The sequence below is a fragment of the Myotis daubentonii genome, chromosome 14 (assembly GCF_963259705.1).
Source record: "Myotis daubentonii chromosome 14, mMyoDau2.1, whole genome shotgun sequence".
NCBI classification, from domain to species: Eukaryota; Metazoa; Chordata; class Mammalia; order Chiroptera; family Vespertilionidae; genus Myotis; species Myotis daubentonii.
Window position 1 is genome coordinate 21,753,294 of NC_081853.1, and position 19,401 is coordinate 21,772,694.

The 19,401-nt window shown below is 41.4% G+C and overlaps 1 non-coding gene across 1 annotated transcript; it reads right to left on the reverse strand.

Moving 5' to 3' along the window:
• Nucleotides 1–9,223: 9,223 nt before the first annotated feature.
• LOC132215996 (small nucleolar RNA SNORA3/SNORA45 family) lies at nucleotides 9,224–9,350 on the reverse strand. The gene has a single exon (XR_009448682.1). It is a non-coding gene; the product is annotated as a small nucleolar RNA SNORA3/SNORA45 family (small nucleolar RNA).
• Between the last annotated feature and the right edge of the window lie 10,051 nt (nucleotides 9,351–19,401).

Consider the following 19,401-nt stretch of genomic DNA (forward strand, 5'->3'; position numbering starts at 1 on the left):
TATATTAGTATGATTCACCTTATTGTGCTTCACAGATATTATTGTTGTTGTTTTTTCGCAAGTCAAAGGCAAAACCCTCTACCAGCATAAAGATTATGACTTGCTTTATGGCTTTATTGTGGTGGTCTGGAACTAAACCTGCAATAGCTCTGTGGTACACCTATAATAGGCAAGGATACAGATGCTTCTAGGGCAGCTGTGGGCAAACTACAGCCCACGGGCCGCGTTTGAAATGAATAAAACTATTGAAAAAAAAAGACCATACCCCTTTATGTAATGATGTTTACTTTGAATTTATATTAGTTCACACAAACACTCCATCCATGCTTTTGTTCCGGCCCTCCGGTCCAGTTTAAGAACCTATTGTGGCCCTCAAGTCAAAAAGTTTGCCCACCCCTGTTCTAGGGGAATCTGAAGAGACCTCACTTTAAAAGATCACAACTAAGCTAGGTCTTTATACCATATGTCCTCTTAAGGTGTTTGTCCAACTCATAATCTGCCCTCTCATGTCTGGGCACTGTCTGCTCCATCACCACTACCCACCAAGAAATTTCTAGGGACAACACAGCCACTTTGTATCTCTGCTGATCATATCCAATTAGATTCTCAGGGTGCACCTGAACCACGCTGGGCCAATCAGATTGTCTCTCCAGAGAACTTGAACTGAAACACATAGAACCTAGGGACTGGGAGCTAGGACACAACAATGGTGGTGTTCTAGAGAGAAAGCTCCCCACCTTGTGGTGTTGAAATCCAGAAGTTGCTCAGAGACCTGCCCTTCCTGATCAGTAATCTGTCCAGTAAATTCTTTGACTAAACTAGTGCAACATAGATTTCTCCCACTTTTGCCCGGTCAGGCTTCAAGTCAATAAGAACCGAAAGATGAATGTGACCCCGACAGTGTGAAGCTGGAGCCAGAGTTTGGAGATTCTCAAACACCACCCTAAACAAGGACTTTATCCTGGAGGTAACAGCAGGCCAAAGATTTCCATAGTGTTATAGCCCTTAAATTAAAAGAAAAAAACAAAAAAACGAGCAATCGGCTAATGCCAATGAGGAATAATATAAATATTTATAGAAGCAGTTGGAGATTCATACATAAATGTCAGAATATGCCCGTCCCCCAAAATTATTTGGGAGTGAAGCTATAGGAAACATGGCCTTCATTTACAGGACCGGTTATGTCTGCATAACACAGACATTCTGGGTGGCTGTGCTGAGTACAGTCCACTTGTCTATCTAGACCCTGTCTCCACCGTTTTCCACTCTGCTTTGTGCCCCAAGAGCCCGGCATCGTGGCCACTATTTCAGGCTACTCTACCCTCTGGCTTTTAGTTGGATTTGGCCATCGGAGTACATCAGCAGGAGACCAGAGGAAGAGAGGAGAATACATCAGGGCATTTATTCCCTCAGCTGCCTCTCTGCAGAGTCCCCGTGGGCTTGAACCAAGGGCAACCGTCTCCACACAGCTCTCATTTTCTCTTTCTGCATTTTTTTCTCTAGTGTTGGTAACCATTCTTTCCCATTTCCCTTTCAGACCTAGCCCCAGAGTAGTACCCAATCTCGCTTGGCCCCTACACTTTGACCAAGCTTTTATTTAAAAAAAAAAAGTTTTTATTGATTTCAAAGAGAGGAAAGGAGACAGAGAATCATGAATGGCCTGCCCCTTACACGACCCCTACTGGGGATCAAGCCCACACCTAGGCATATGCCCTGTCTGGAATCAAACCTTGACCTCCTGGTTCATAGGTTGATGCTCAGCCACTGAGCCACCGCCATCTGGGCTTGAACAAGTCTTTGTAAATAGTCCCTTTCTACAATTCTTTCTAAATGACATGTGTGTGCCATTGGATTCCTGCCATGGCCCTGATCAAAACAGAGTCCCTTCTATTGCTTGGGTGTGAGGGCCTGGTATGAGAAATGAGTCCCTTTATGGCTCCCTACCTCAGGAAACAGCCCACTGTCTAATGTCCTTTTTAAGGATTATCTGGAGGAGTTCTAGGGTTATTATAGTCATAAATAAACACATTAATAGCCACAGGGAATATCCCCAAGAAAACTTTCCGGTGCCAAGCTGATGAAAAAATATTTCACACCAAAATGAAAGGAGAGAAGCACTTGAGTCATAATAAACAGAACCACAATCCAGGGGCAAAGCCCAAACAGCAAAAAGATGCAGGCAGACATGCCTACTCTGGAGGGGGAAGTCAGGGCCAACTGGCTGGTAATTTGAACACACTCGAGGAATCAGTCGCAATTGCTTAGGCAGCCTGTAGGGCAGAGAATAGAACATCCGGGGAAGGCGAACTAATTTAAAGAAACTCTTGAGAACATGGCTTAAGACAGGCTCATCACAAAATCCCTCCCAACAGTATGTCTTGGAGTTATTCCATTACATTTACACATGGGCTAGAGTCCTTGATACACCCGCTAATATAGATATATCTTCACTAAAGCCCGACTCTTTAATTTATTCATGCATTTATGTCTTCATCCATTTCTCTATCAAACAATGCGGGAGTTCTACAGAAGTACAGGATGTGGGGTTATGAATGGGAGATACAGAGAAAAACAAGGGACAGTCCCTAATTACAATCAGGTTAGGTAGACAAAGGTAAGCAATCAGATAAACAAGTTAATGATTCTAGGACATTGTGATGAGTACCAAGGCAATGAAATGCATAGTGTAAGGGGGCACAGAGTCAGCTGGCAAGGCCCAAAGGCTGGGTGTCCTCAGGAATAGTCAGGGAAGGCTTCCTGGAAGAGATGACAATTGAGTTCAATTTTAATGTTGGATCTAATTTGAAAGGTGAAGAAAGGGTCATCCAAGTATTTGGAATGGGTCAAAGCATCTTTAAATAGAAACTTCCAAAAGAGCACACAGTTTTTTTCACATTCTTCAAGCAAACTCGGTGCCTAAGTGGTTGCCAGGGGCTAAAGCTATCATCCTCTTTCCAACATGTTAGACCAGCCAACATGCTAGGCAATCACTACTAAGCTAAATCCAGCCTCATTCTCAATTAATTTGGGATATACATATATATAATTTTTTAAATTAATGCCCTTGGAGTTACATTTTACAAAAAGAAAAGAAAATGCTTTAGGCCTTTATATCTGGTTTGTGAATTTTCTAACTTCCCTTCAATCATAGATTGACCTCAGTATAGATCCAAAAAAAAGTCATACATCTCCCTGTAAGGAAATACTGGTAAAATCATTTTCAAACAAATTTTCTACAGATATACTTGTTAAAAGCCGTTACACTTTTAAACTGTCCTAGAAAATAGAAAAACAATCTAGTCAGGGAAAGACAAATACCATATGATTTTACTTATATGTGAATCTAATGAACAAAATAAACTAACCAAACAACATAGAAATGGACTCACAGATACAGAAGATAGACTGACAGTTGTCAGAGGGAATGGGGGTTGGGAAGCTGGGTGAAAAAAGGTGAAGGATTAAGAAAAGAACCCACAACCTCATAGAAGGACAACAGTATGGTGATTATCAGAGGGAAAGGGGGGTTGGAGAGGCAGGAGAGAGTAAAGGGGAATAAATGGTGATGGAAGGAGACTTGATTCGGGGTAGTGAACACGCCATACAATATACAGATGATGTATTTTAGAATTGTACTCCTGAAACATAGATGATTTTATTAACCAATCCCTCTACTCTTCATAGAGAGATTCTCTAATGCTGGCACATGCAGAAGGCACACACAAAATCACATTTTAGAATTCCTGCCCTTGGAGCTTCCTCTTACAAACAAAAGGTATTACAGAATGGTGCATGCAGGGACGTGGTTAAATAAACTAGGATATGTGCATAAGGTAAAATGCTATTGAATCTTTATATGGAAAGAGGCAGACTTCTATGTTCTGAATTAGAAGTGCCTCAAAGAAAAGCATCAGTCTTAGAACACTTCCTATAGTAGGAGACTACTAATGGGGATAAAAAAGAAGTGTCCATGCTTTAAATGTCTGGGAGGAGACAAAGGAACAGTCAGCAAGCATTCTTGTAGTAATACCTTTAGTCAGGTTGAGAAACAGTTGTAAAGTTTCCCACGCTACACTGAATCGCTTACAAGAGTGTGAATTTGAATGTGGACTTACGAAACTGAGCATTCAACATTCACATCCATACAAGAGGAATGTGTCTTAATGAAATGTCTTTCTCTGTGGGTGTTGCCCCATGTTCCTTAAACAGAGGAATAAAGACATTACCAAAGACTTTAGAAAACCTTCTCCCTAAAACTCAGAGAAGCTAAATGAATTACCCAAGTGACTGCATGCTTTCCTTCCCCTTTTCTGTTTTTCACTTTTAATTACAAAACATATAAAATATACAACAAAGCATAGAAATAAAAGATTCCCAAATATCCACTGGTCAAATATGACCAATGTTAATATTTCATTGTATTTTCTTCAAAACTGTCTTGTTTGCAATTAAAAATTACAAATAAAGCTAAGCCTGTCCTTCCTCATTCTCCTGGGTCCTCCTGATATACGAAAAGTTGGTGATTATCATTCTTGTGCATGTTTTTGCACTTTTACCAATTATGTATATATACATCTGCAAATAAGATATAGTCTGAGTATTGCTTCTTTTTATGTACATAAATTATGTCACAGTGTATATATATATATATATCTTTTTGGCTTGAATTGGACTTTCTAGCCCATTTTATTCCATGCTTTCATTTAAGAAATGCAATTAAAACAGCTTTACCCAGGCTATCTTGATTGAGTCCTTCAAAGAGTCTTCACAGGTAGATTAACAAAGATGCAAACACTGTGATCAGAGCCACGATTAGAATTCCCAGCTCTCTACAGCAGTGATCAGCAAACTATTTCTGCAAAGGGTTGGCTACAGGAGCCTCCTTTATCCATGATTTCACTTTCCACAGATTCAGTTCCCCACAATCAACTTCAGTCTGAAAATATTAAAGGGAAAATTCCAGAAAGAAACAATTCATAACTTTTAAATTGTGGTTTGTTCTGAGTAGCATGAAGAATTCTTGCACCTTCTTGCTCCATCCAGCCCAGGGCATGACTCATCCCTTTGTCCAGCGTATCCACACTGTATTTGCTGCCTGACTGTTAGTCACTTAGGAGTTGTCTCATTTATCAGATTGACTGTTACAGGATCTTAGTTCTTGTGTTCAAGTAACCCTTATTTCACTTAGAGTCCCCAAACCATTCATATGACTCTTATTATAGCTATTGTTGTTGTTGATCTTTACTGTGACTAGTTTATAAATTAAACATTACCATAGGTATATATGTACGTATAGAAAAAACATAGTATAGTATATAGAGTTAGTTACATAGGTTCTTGTTAAGTACAAGTGACCCAGTGCGTGGATTCACACACATCGAAAGGAAATTAATTAGAAGAAATACTTTAATGTCGCTATTTGCTCTTTCTCTACAATAGAAGTGTTAACCAAATTCACGATCGACGCTGACAAATCAAAACACATGCGATTTGGTGTGGTGTCGCTCCGGGGTGGTGGCGGGGCCTGTGTCCTGCTTGGGGGAAGGAATGGAAGGAAGGTTTCAGATATCTACTGAGGTCTTAAGACATATCCCCTGTGGATAAGTGGGGACTACTGATGTAGAAAATTTCTGCTTTACAAGGCATATGGTCTCCATGGCAACTACCCAACTCTGCTAGTGTAGGGTAAAAGTGGTCTTAAATATTGTATAAGTGAATGGCTGTGGCTGTGTTCCAATAAAACTTTATTTATAAAAACAAGCCATATCTTCTTTTGCCCCAAGGGCTAGAGTCTGCCAACTTCTGTTCTATGGAAGTGAGGGAGTTAGAAGGGGTTCTGCTGCCACAGCTCTCATTCAGTAGAACCCTGGAGCCTGTGTAAGGGGTCACCTTCCTCCCTGATGCTCCAAATGCATCTTTCTTGGAGTTGTGTCCTTCACAGAGGAAGATACACACTCATTAGTGAGGACCACTCTCTGGTCAAACATAACAGGGCTGCTGTGGCCCAGCTGAGACCTGGTACCAAGGCCAGGCGGAGCAACATGTCTCCATGGTAGGAACACTAATCTCACAATCAAGGTTACATGGGTTTGGGATTTGATTCCCAACAATGTTACTGTGGTCTATCTGATTTCAGGCAAGACACATCTATTCTCTGGGCCTCAATTTCCCTCTTGCAAAGTGAGTGTGTTGGGGTATATCATCTCTGAGGTTCCTTATAGCTCCAAAATTCTATGATATTTGGGATAAAATAAAATAAAAATCTAATGGATCCCCCTTCAAAGTTTATTTCTTGCCATAGTGTTCTCCAAGAACCTTCCAGAAGTATTAACAGGGAGGATGAACGATGGATTTAAATTCCACCAGATCCCTTTCCTACCTACTAGTCAGCAGAGAAATGGCTAAGAGGCAGAATCAGAGCATGAGCAGGAAGGTGAAAGGAAACCAAGGGATGAGGGGTTAAAGGAACCAAGGGGAGAGAAGGTACTGGGTCAAAAGAGAAGATTCACTCTGGATAAGAAACCTGGCTTCAAACAGAAAGGCAGACAAAAATAATAAGTGACAGCAAATTTGTTTCGTATTGTAGGGAGGGAGAAGGAAGAAATGAAAGCTATTATAAGAATAACTTGGGTTCAACCCAAGCAAAAAAAAATGATACTATATGAAAATTACAGATTTCCAAAAATGCAGCAGCTGTTATAAGAGCATCTCATCCACAGATGGGAAAGACTGGCTGGGCTCTGGAGGTAGTACAAGAGACTGAATGAGGAGTTGGATGAGATTCCTGAGCCTGCCCCTCCTTCCAGCTATGAGATTCTCCACTAGGTCAATGCAGGCTGCACTTTGGGGACTTAGCCCAGTGCCTGACTTCCTTCCTTCCAAAAAAGCTTACTGCCTTTTCAGAAATACCTAGTCATTTGAAATTATCTAAGACAAATCACTTTTGTGCAGTATTCCTGCTGGTACCCAATGCCTGGTACAATGCAGACACATAGTAGGTTCCGTTTAAGTATTTGATGAGGAATGGAAGAAAAGATGGGAGGGAGGGAGGATGAGAGGGAAGGAAGAAGGAAATAAGAAAAAAAATGGAAGTGATTTATAAGACATAAATGGAAATTGCATCTATACAATTTATTAAAGGGAAATATTTAATGGGTTATGTGTTCCTAGCCATACTTGAAGCTCTAGCTTCCCTGCTTTTCTCTCCCAGATCATCTCCATGAGGTCACCCATCGGCTGCCTGACTGAATGGCCTAGTCATGCTAGTCCAACATCAAGTCCATTCATTCTAACATCTGCGGCAGAGTTGAGGGAGAAAGATGTCAGATGAGGCTGGTTGGCCACAGCCTCCGTGTTCCCTATTCTTAACTTGGCAGTGTCCCTCCATGTGCTCCAGAATGAGGTGGACACCAGCACAAACACAATCAACTCTTCTGTGGCAATGGCAGAATCCCCTGGAAGTCACAGCAGTTATGAGGAGGAGGCAGCTAGAGGCTCAGAACTGGGACTCTGGGGTAAGTATTAAGGGATTCTGGTCTGCCACGAGCCTCAATAATCTCTGGTTTTGGAAAGAAGAGCCATTGAGGAGAAAGACCAAATGGGGAAATAAACACCCCCTTCTTTTCACACCCAGTATACAGGGGACGTGTCTATGTATTGGGTAGCTCAGCAAATATAAAGCAGTCAATAATGTTATTTCTTTTCAAAGCACATTTGGATACATGGCTTATTGATGCTATCTACAGGGAGTCAGGCAGGTACTTCTATAAAGAGAAAAGGCCAGAAGGGCACTGGTGTTTGTTGAATGTCTTCTGAGCTTGCTGTTTCTGCTGGAAAATGCAAGAATTCTCTCACTTAATTCTTTCAGGATAGATATCATCCCCACTCAACAGATAAAAACAACAACTCCCACTCAGAGAGAGAAAGTGTGTGTCCACTGTCACAGGACAGGTGCACCAATCATAAACACCCAGCGACCCTTCATTGCAGACGCCTAGCCAATGTGCCATGGTGAGTCCGAGCAGCACATCCAACTCATTTTGTCTCATGTTTCTGCAGCCAGAAGACAATCCCCTTGCAGAACCACCTGGGCCTTAGAGGCCAACACCCACCTTTGCAGGTCAGGTACCTACACTCAAGGATTCTTGGGCTTTGGAAGTGAGAAAGGGACTATCATTATTGTCAGCCTGTTTTCTATGGAGGAAAAAGACGAGCAAATAAGGAGCAGAATCCTGCCAAGTCTAAAGCCACTGCCTCCATGGAAACCTAATTACTGCTTAACAGCACTAAATGATTAAATTAGGCCCCCCGACACTGCTTCGTAGGAACAAAGGATAGCGGGGTGCTTTATCGGCTTTTGTTTCATGGTTCTAGTCTTGAATGAATGTGATCAAGAGGGATTCTCTGAGTCCTTTCCACCTTGAGAAAACCCTAAAATATTTTCTTATAAAACCAGCAATTTCTTATTATCCCATAAAGAGGACATATGCTGCATTTATTGATAAACTTCTGCTAGTGCTGGGGTGATACTTGGCGTTGCTAGATGACTGCATTAGGTCTGCAGTTAACAATCACACCGCAGGAACTAATACAACTTCTCATTTCTCCCCAAAGAAATATTTTACCTTCCCCTTTAGTGCGTGAGCAAGTGAGGAAATCTCGGCTGCCATAAATGAGACCAAGGGTAATTTGTGAGATTAAATCCCTGAGCTAGAAATTAAACTGAAAACACGGTCTGGGCTTTTTACGATTCTCAATCCTTGAGGTGAACAAAGAAGCAGTTTTAGATCCCAAAATTGGAGTCGTGGCTGAGGAAATGGATTTGGCTTGAAAGGGAGGGTCTCAGATGGGGGCAGTGATGACATCGGACTAAATTTTTCAAAGGAAATGAGACACAAGGAGGAATTATTTTAAAAGCGAGAGAGAGTGCAATGGGCTACATAGGATCCTGGGAAATTACAGGATCCATCACATCCTCCCTCTGCCCAGGGCTCTTCATTTGGGAGGAGAGGAATGGGAGGTGGGGGCAGAAGGCATCTCACATCAGGTCAAATAGAAGTTGGCAAGATGTGATGATAAGGAGAAAGCCCCAACGGCCTTCGATGCCACATCCCACATCTCCCCCTGGCTTCTCTGCCCAGTCACCGAGGCCTCCTTGCTCTTTCTTTCCTTTTCTTCCTTCCTTTCTTTCTTTTTCTTTTTTTTTTTTTTTTTTTTTTTTTTGCTATGTTTCTGATCTGGGCACTACCGGGGCCCTTACTGCCCTTGCCAGTGAACAAAACCAGCAGATTCTCTGCGAGAGCTCCAGCACACCAGGACCACAGCTGTCAAGATGTGACTCTAGTCTCAGGTCCTTGCTCTTTCTTGAACTTTCCAGGCACACTCCTGCCTCAGCAAAGTTGGATTTGCTGTTCCCTCTGCCTGGAATACTCACTCCATCCCCCAGCTCATGGCCTGGCTCACGCCTCACCTCCTTCAGGCCTTTCCTCAAAGGTCTCCTACTAGGGTGACAATTTCCTGCACGGCCCCATTTCAGCAGCAAACCCCCTGCCCCTCTACCTGGCCTCCCTCCTTCCATGCTTTTTTCCCTATAGCACGGATCACTCTCCAACATGTCACATAGTTACTTTTTACTCTCGGTCTCCCACCACCCTCCCATACATAAGTCCCATGCGAGTGGTGATTGTGTCTATTTGCGCCAACAAACAGTTGGCGGCACACAGTTGAAGGAATGAAAGAAAACAAAGGTCCAACTCTGGTGGAGAAAATAAGTAAAAGAAACGCAGGGCATGATGGGAAGGATCAGTGGCAAAGATACAGAGGGAAGGAGTACCGAAAGGTGAGAGGACAGAGGAGCAGGAGAGATCCCAAGGGCTATGCATAAAGAACAGAGCAAGATAAATGGCTCCTGCCATCCCCACCCTGTCACTTGCTATTGTAAGTGACACTGGCATGCGGGCTGATTGTCTGACCTCCTGCCCTTTAAAATGAGCTGCTCACATCTCCAAAGTTCTGTTCTGCCTGAAATAGCTACAGCATCGCAGCAGAGAGGGGTGGGAAGAAATGACCTGGGCTGGGGCGGCAGTGGCCGAGCTGTGTTATGTGGCGGGGGCTGGGTGAGGGCTGGGTGAGGCTGGAGCACACCGGGCCCAGGGCTTCTTTGCTCACTGTCCATTCCACCTGCTGCCAAAACACCTGAAAGGAACAGGAAGAAACACAACCAGAGCTTGTGCCCTTTCATGCCAACGTTGGATTTATCTGAAATGTCCATCAAATCGAAGAACAGTAGAGGAACAAAGCATAAGCATATGAATGAACCTCTGCTAGCCCCTGACGTTCCTCTAAGGAAAAGTTACGACTCTACACTGACAAGGACTCACTCATCTTCCTCGCCAGCCTAATTCCTGTGGCATCTGAGTTGCTGGCTCACCTTAGCCAGGGCAGCACGGCATCTCACTTCCATTGGATCAAGATACCACTTCCCTGCTTTATCAAGAAGATGATTTTATTTAAAGGGAGTTCATGGCATGGACCAGGGGTGGAAACTCTCTCATGAAGCTTATATCCTGGGAAAGGGTATACAATAAGTGTATATCCTTGTCCTACACAGGGCAAAAAAATGTAAGAAATTAATAAGCACCCTAAAGAGAATGAAGACAAAGAGTTAGGGAGATATGATAGAGTGGTGGGCAACTACTATATAAACATAATTCATGCCATACCAGTATAATATGAGGGAGCTAGAAAGAAATATATTATAAGAGCAAACTTGGTTTAGACTGGGGAGGGAGGTGTCGGAAAAGACCTCTCTGTGCAGGTAAGTGGCATTTCAGCTGAAACTGCAAGGACAACTAGTTAAGTGGAGTATAGGTGGGATGGGAGGTGAGAGGTGGTTTGTAAGCAAACGGAATAAGACAGGCAGGTGAGGTAGGAGAGACCTCAGCCTGTTGGAGGCCCCACGGTTAGGCCATCACAGAGACAGTGAGTCAGGGAGTGGAGCGAGGTGAAGTGGAAAGAAAAACATCACAAGCCAAATCCTCATGAAGGTTGGAGCACCACGCCTAAGGAAACTGAGGGTCACAGAGGTTAAGCAACGGATTCAAGGACCCCAAAGGTAGGGCCAAAAGTTACATTAGAATCCAGGGCTATCAAAGTATGCAGCTCATTATGCTCTTTCCACTAGAAATGTTACCTATCGCTCTTTTACTAAGAGATAGGACACACACACACACACACACACACACACACACACACACCCCTGAACTGGGCTACCAGTTCAAGAGCAGATCCCTGTATTTGGCTGTATGTGTTTTTAAAATATTTTTATTGATTTCAGAGAGGAAGGGAGAGGGAGAGAGAGATAGAAACTTCAATGATGAGAATCACTGATCAGTTGCCTCCCACAAGCCCTCTACTGAGGATGTAGCCAGCAATCCAGGCATGTGCCTGACCGGGAATTGAACCATGACCTCCTGACTCAGAGGTCGACGCTCAGTCACTGAGCTATGCCAGCCAGGCTACCTGTGCTTTTTGATAAAAATGACCTGGCTTGGTGGTATTGGCTGGCCCATTTCTTCCAGCACTAGAGGTCATACCAACAGCTGCATGTCTCAGTAAGAAGCCAGGACCAATCAAGCAACTCAAAACTGGACTGAAAGAGCTTAACACCTAAACTGTATCCCATCCTTTTTTTTATATAATCAACACATAACTTTAAGACTCCACTTTGTTAATCTTGATCACAATGGTGATAACCTCCTGGTCCAATTCTTATGAATTGAGGAGTTGATTCTCATTCGCATATGCTCTCCTCAGTGGTCTGCTTAGGTATGAAGCCTCCGTTCTTCACCTGGTGAGATAGGAAAGCACGGACTTATGGGTGGCCGGCCTTCCCAAGTGGGGTGGTGGCTTTCAGGAACATTCTCACCAGGCCCTGATAACACTGACTTTCTCTGTGCAGAACTATTGCACTGGAGGGTTGCAGTCCAGGGCCACTGGCAAGTCAGATGATAAAGGAATCAACGGAGTCATCATACTTCACTCTTGGCCTGTAAATCATCTGAGAGCCTCCATCATTCTTGTCAAGTTATTTTAATTGTTCTCATTTGCAGGAGCAAATTGGGTATGCCACTGTTCTCAGGATGCTATTCAGATCGGAGCCAAGAAGAAACAAAATGAGCAAAAAATGAAAACCCCTTTCCAAATAAAGGCCCAAACTCCGCAAGTGAAATTGATTTGTAAACCTTGTCAGGGCAGTTTCTAAGGCAAATCTATTCAGGGCGTCACGAGGTTTTTAATCAAGTTCGGGAAAAAGTGTTCAAGGAATACAGGAGTTTGGCAGCAGCAATAGATTCCCCGCATGGAACTCTGGGAGACCAGGGCCTTCCAGCTGCACAGCCTCCCTCCAATCACTCAGGACAAAAGGGAGGCGTGTCTCCCGCAGCCAGGCTATCAGGAGCTTGTTAGGCCAGGCTTCTCTAACACGTGCTGAGTAAAATGGTGAGAAGGGAAGCAATTTGGGGAAAGGCAACCCACACGCCTCCCTCCGTTGATCTGGGTAATGTATTTCTGTTTTCTCCTCATCAATTTGGGTTTTCCTGACTAATTTACTTGAATATGGTTTTTTAAATTGATTTTTTAGAGAGAAAGGAAGGGAGAGAGATAGAGAGATAGAAACACTGATGAGAGAGAAACATCATCGATCAGCTGCCTCCTGCACGCCCCCTTCTGGGGATAGAGCCTGCAACCCAGACATGTGCCCTGATCAGGAATCATCAAACCAGTGACCTCCTGGTTTCTGGGTCACCACTGAGCAACACTGGCCGGACTGACTAATTTACTTAACAACATAACCACAGGAAGGTGAACAGGGAAAGGAAGATTTTATTCAATTCAACTAATTTTTAGTGAGTGTGTATTATATACCCTTGTCCTACACAGGACAAAAACAGTAAGAAGTTAATAAGCACTCTGAAGAAAATTAACACAGGGAGATAGGGAGATAGGGAGATAGGATAAAGAGCAATGGGCCTTTCGGCTGAGACTGGAAGGATGAATAAGTGAGTTAGGTAGAGGTAGGTAGAGCAAGGCTCTAGACACAGTCTCCAGACACAGACAGAATATATAGTCCTGCCGTAAACTAGCCAGACCCGCATGCCGTTGGCAGGAACTCACACAGGCCTCTGAGAAAGCTCGTCTAGGACCACACAGGCTGGAGGTCCAGAGACCATCAAAATCGTTCCTAAAATCTAACATTGAAAAATCCATTCCAGACTTTCTTACCATGATACAGTAAAATCACAGTCCTTTGTGTGATAATGTGACTTAGGTTTAGATTTTAAAATGACTTGTCCAAACCAGTTTTTGTTTATTTTGTATAATTTGTAAATTATTATCTCTACGGGTCTTTGCACTGAGATTGTTGCTCTCCTGCCAAGCAAATGCATCTATCAGTGGAGCACTGAACCCATACCCAATAGTCTCAAGCTTTGAGGATGGAATTTTCTGGTTAAGTAGAGTCATTAGAGATGTAAGGCTAAAATTAAATTAATTTGATATTAATAATCATAAAGTTCCACTTGTTTATGAAAGGCCCACCACAGAGGGCTGATACCTACAGAGCCACTCTGGCAAACAATTAGTATTTGTATCAGCAGAGTCCCAGATTAAGTTAAGGGTGAATGTTATGAAGGATTATGACTCAGGAACCAAAATATAGTACAAATCACTGAATAGCTCTCAGAACCAAGCTTTAATGCAGTGTTCCCAAAGTATTTAAGTAGAGCTAAATGACTTTGCTATTTTTTGTAGATAAAAGTGGTCAAATATCGGCAAATTAATATATTTAGGCCAACCCTATATAAATAAATAAGTAAAAATGAAGACGAGTTGTAAGGGTAAAGTTCTTGATCAAATATTTTAAGTAAATCTTTATACATTAAGCATCCACATTGGCATATAAGTCACTGAGAAATTTTGGAGTAAATTAATCTGTTAACCAAACTTCTCTGATTATGGAACTCATTTTCCCCAAAGGAAACCTGGGGGATACTTGGGGAAATATTGCTTTCAGTATTGAAATAAGTCACTAAGAGCAGTTGAGGGTGACATCATGTCATTTGGAATGATAGAGTGTTTATGAGTTAACATGCCTTGGGGCCTCCAGTTGTTTCAATACAACATCTGCAGATATATTTCCCAAGATAATCAGAAGAACTACACTTGGATTGTAAATGAATTATCTTCATGAGTAAAATATCTTGAAAAACATAAAATCCGCCCTCATAGATGTACAATGACAATCTGAGAGCAATAAATCCTCCCATTTTTCAGCTGAAATATCCCTCAATTCTTACCCACACATATCTTCAAGTGAAGAGAGGACAATGGATAGGAGTGACAGTTTTCTTTCCTCATATTACAATATTTACTTTCTGAATTATTACTTTTGGGTAGCAGTGATATAATTTGAAAATGATTTGGCTCTGTAAAATCTTAATAAAAAGTGTTCAGCAGAGTGGAAACCTTAACAAACTAGAATGTTTGCGTATGACGCAGTTGGATAAAGGGAAACAAAATAAAATCTGGTATTAAAACAATAGCCACCTCTTTGGAGAGACTATACTAAGACTGGTGCAATACACCTTCAGGAAACATAAGACTTGGTGAATAACTGGATATGTTAATGAAATATTCATAGACTGCAATTCCTCATCTGTAAGACCAGGAGGGATGTCCTAATACCCATGGGCTCTACTGAGTTCCCAGGGAACTATTTCATTCTATCATACTTCTTACATTATCTTTTCTTAGTATTATTTTTATTTTATTTTATTTTATTTTATTTTTTTTATTGCTTAAAGTATTACAAAGGGTATTACATATGTATCCATTTTATCCCCCCGCCCTAGACAGTCCCCTAGCTTCCCCTATCACCCAGTGTTTTATGTCCATTGGTTATGCTTATATGCATGCATACAAGTCCTTTAGTTGATCTCTTACCCCCCTACCTCCTGCCCCCCAACCCTCCCCGGCCTTCCCGCTGCAGTTTGACAATCTGTTTGAGGCAGCTCTGCCTCTGTATCTATTATTGTTCAAAAGTTTATAATGGTCTCTATTGTCCATGAATGAGTGAGATCATGTGGTATTTTTCCTTTATTGACTGGCTTATTTCACTTAGCATAATGCTCTCCAGTTCCATCCATGACGTTGCAAATGGTAAGAGTTCCTTCCTTTTTACAGCAGCATAGTATTCCATCGTGTAGATGTACCACAGTTTTCTAATCCATTCATCTACAGATGGGCACTTAGGCTGTTTCCAGATCTTAGCTATGGTGAATTGTGCTGCTATGAACATAGGGGTGCATATATCCTTTCTGATTGGTGTTTCTGGTTTCCTGGGATATATTCCTAGAAGGGGGATCACAGGGTCAAATGGGAGTTCCATTTGTAGTTTTTTGAGGAAACTCCATACTGTCTTCCATAGTGGCTGCACCAGTCTGCATTCCCACCAGCAGTGCACAAGTGTTCCTTTTTCTCCACATCCTCTCCAGCACTTGTCGTTTGTTGATTTGTTGATGATAGCCAGTCTGACAGGTGTGAGATGGTACCTCATTGCTGTTTTGATTTGCATCTCTCGGATGATTAGTGACTTTGAGCATGTTTTCATATGTCTCTTGGCTTTCTGAATGTCCTCTTTTGAAAGGTGTCTATTTAGGTCCTTTGCCCATTTTTTGATTGGATTGTTTATCTTCCTTTTGTTAAGTTGTATGAGTTCCCTATAAATTTTGGAGATTAGGCCCTTATCAGATATGTCATTGGCAAATATGTTTTCCCACACAGTGGGTTTTCTCGTTGTTTTGTTGATGGTTTCTTTTGCTGTGCAGAAGCTTTTTATTTTGATGTAGTCCCATTTGTTCATTTTTTCTTTAGTTTCAAGTGCCCTAGGAGCTGTATCAGTGAAGAAATTGCTTCGGCATATGTCTGAGATTTTCTTGCCTTTGGATTTTTCTAGAATTTTTATGGTTTCCTGTCGTACATTTAAGTCCTTTATCCATTTTGAGTTTATTTTTGTGTATGGTGTAAGTTGGTGGTCTAGTTTCATTTTCTTGCATATATCTGTCCAATTTTCCCAACACCATTTATTGAAGAGACTATCTTGGCTCCATTGTATGTTCTTGCCTCCTTTGTCAAATATTAATTGAGCATATTGGTTCGGGCCGATTTCTGGGCTCTCTATTCTATTCCATTGATCTATATGCCTATTCTTGTGCCAGTACCAGGCAGTTTTGAGAACAGTGGCTTTGTAATACAACTTGATATCTGGTATTGAGATCCCACCTACTTTGTTCTTTTTCAGGATTGCTGCAGCTATTTGGGGTCTTCTTTTATTCCAGATGAATTTTTGGAAAGTTCGTTCTAGGTCTCTGAAGTATGCTGTTGGTATTTTAATGGGAAGTGCGTTGAATTTATAGATTGCTTTGGGTAGTATGGACATTTTAATGATGTTGATTCTACCAATCCATGAACACGGTATGTTCTTCCATCTGTTTATGTCTTCCTCTATGTCTTTTTTCAACGTCCTGTAGTTTTCTGAGTAGAGGTCTTTTACCTCTTTAGTTAAGTTTATTCCTAGGTAGCTTAATTTTTTTGGTGCAATGGTAAACGGGATTGTTTTTATAATCTCTCTTTCTGAAAGTTCACTATTGGTGTATAGAAATGCCTCAGATTTCTTGGGGTTAATTTTGTATCCTGCTACATTGCCAAATTCATGTATTAAGTCTAGTAGCTTTTTGATGGAATCTCTAGGGTTTTGTATGTATAATATCATGTCGTCTGCAAATAAGGACAGTTTTACTTCCTCTTTTCCAATTTGGATGCCTTTTATTTCTTCTTCTTGCCGAATTGCAATGGCTAACACTTCCAGTACTATGTTGAACAGGAGTGGTGAGAGGGGGCATCCCTGTCTTGTTCCTGGTCTTAGAGGAAATGGTGTTAGTTTTTGTCCGTTGAGTATGATGTTGGCTGTGGGCCTGTCATATATGGCTTTTATTATGTTGAGGTATGATCCTTCTACTCCCACCTTGCTGAGAGGTTTTATCAAAAATGGGTGTTGAATTTTGTCAAATGCTTTTTCTGCATCAATTGATATGACCATGTGGTTTTTTTCTTTCAATTTGTTTATGTGATGTATCACGTTTATTGATTTGCGGATATTGTACCATCCTTGCATCCCTGGGATAAATCCTACTTGGTCATGGTGTATGATCTTTCTGATGTACTGCTGGATTCGATTTGCTAAGATTTTGTTGAGGATTTTGGCATCTATGTTCATGAGGGATATTGGCCTGTAATTCTCTTTCATTGTGTTGTCTTTACCTGGTTTTGGTATTAGGGTGATGCTGGCTTCATAGAATGAGCTTGGAAGTGTTCCTTCCTCTTGAATTTTTTGTAGTAGTCTGAGGAGGATAGGTTTTAGTTCTTCCTTGAATGTTTGGTAAAACTCCCCTGTGAAGCCATCTGGTCCTGGGCTTTTGTTTGATGGGAGCTTTTTGATGACTGCTTCAATTTCTTCCATAGTTATTGGCCTGTTGAGATTTTTAGATTCTTCCTGATTGAGTTTTGGAATGTTGTATTTTTCTAGGAATTTGTCCATTTCCTCCAGGTTGTCTAGTTTGTTGGAGTAAAGCTGTCCATAGTATTTTTTAACAATCATTTGTATTTCTGTGGGGTCTGTTGTTATTTCGCCTCTATCGTTTCTGATTTTATTTATTTGGGTCCTCTCTCTCTGCTTCTTGGTGAGTCTGGCTAGAGGTTTATCAATCTTGTTTATCCTTTCAAAGAACCAGCTCTTGGTTTCATTGATTTTCTGTATTGTTTTTTTGGTCTCTATGTCATTTATTTCTGCTCTAATCTTTATTATCTCCTTCCTTCTGCTCACTCTGGGGTTTTCTTGTTGCTCTCTTTCTAATTCTTTGAGTTGTAGAGTTAGATGATTTACTACCATTTTTTCTTGTTTTTTGAGATAGGCCTGTAGAGCTATAAACTTCCCTCTCAGGACTGCTTTCAATGTGTCCCATAGGTTTTGGATTGTTGTGTTTTCATTGTCATTAGTTTCCAGGATGTTTTTAATTTCTTCTTTGATCTCATTGGTAACCCAATCAATATTTAATAGCATGCTATTCAGCTTCCAGGTGTTTGAGTATTTTGGGTTGTTTTTATTGTAGTTTATTTCTAATATTATGCCATCGTGGTCTGCGAAGACGCTTTTTATGATTTCAATCTTCTTGAATTTGGGGATACTTTGCTTGTGACCCAATATGTGGTCTATTTTTGAAGATGTCCCATGAGCACCTGAGAAGAACGTATATTCTCTGGCTTTGGGGTGAAGTGTTCTGAAGATGTCTATTAAGTCCATCTGATCTAGTGAGTCATTTAGGATTGCTGTATCTTTGCTGGTTGTTTGTCTATAGGACTTATCCAGTGCTGTCAATGGTGTATTAAAGTCCCCTACTATGATTGTATTGCTGTCGATCTCTCCTTTGATATCTTCCAGGAGTTTTTTTTATGAATTTGGGTGCTCCTACATTGGGTGCATATATGTTTACCAGGGTTATATCTTCTTGTTGTATTGATCCCTTTAGTATTATGAAGTGGCCTTCCTTATCTCTTGTTAAGGCGTTCACTTTGAGGTCTATTTTGTCCGATATAAGTATTGCTACCCCAGCTTTCTTTTCCTTTCCATTTGCCTGAAAGATATTTTTCCATCCTTTCACTTTCAGTCTGTGTGAGTCCCTTCTAATGAGGTGGGTTTCTTGTAGACAGCAGATGTATGGGTCATGTTTTTTTATCCATTCAGCCACTCGATGTCTTTTGGTTGGAGCATATAGTCCGTTTACGTTTAAAGTTATTATTGAAAGGTACTTGTTTGTAGCCATTTCTTTTTTTGTGTGGCTGTTTTCTTTCTGAGCTTTTTATTTCTTATTTTTATACCAGTCCCTTTAGCATTCCTTGCATTGCTGGCTTGGTGGTGACAAACTCCCTTAGTCTTTTTTTGTCTGTGAAGCTTCTTATTTCCCCTTCAAGTTTGAATGATAGCCTTGCTGGATAGAGTATTCTTGGATTCAGTCCTTTGCTTTGCATCACTTTGTAAATTTCAGTCCATTCTTTTCTGGCCTGATGTGTTTCTGTTGAGAAGTCATTTGACAATCTAATGGGAGATCCCTTGTATGTAACTTTCCGTCTCTCTCTTGCAGCCTGTAAGATTCTCTCTTTGTCCTGAACATTTGCCATGGTGATTATGATGTGTCTTGGTGTGGGTCTTTTCGGGTTCACCTTGTTTGGGACTCTCTGGGCTTGTGTGACTTTTTTCTTCCCCACCTAAGGAAAGTTTTCTGATATTAT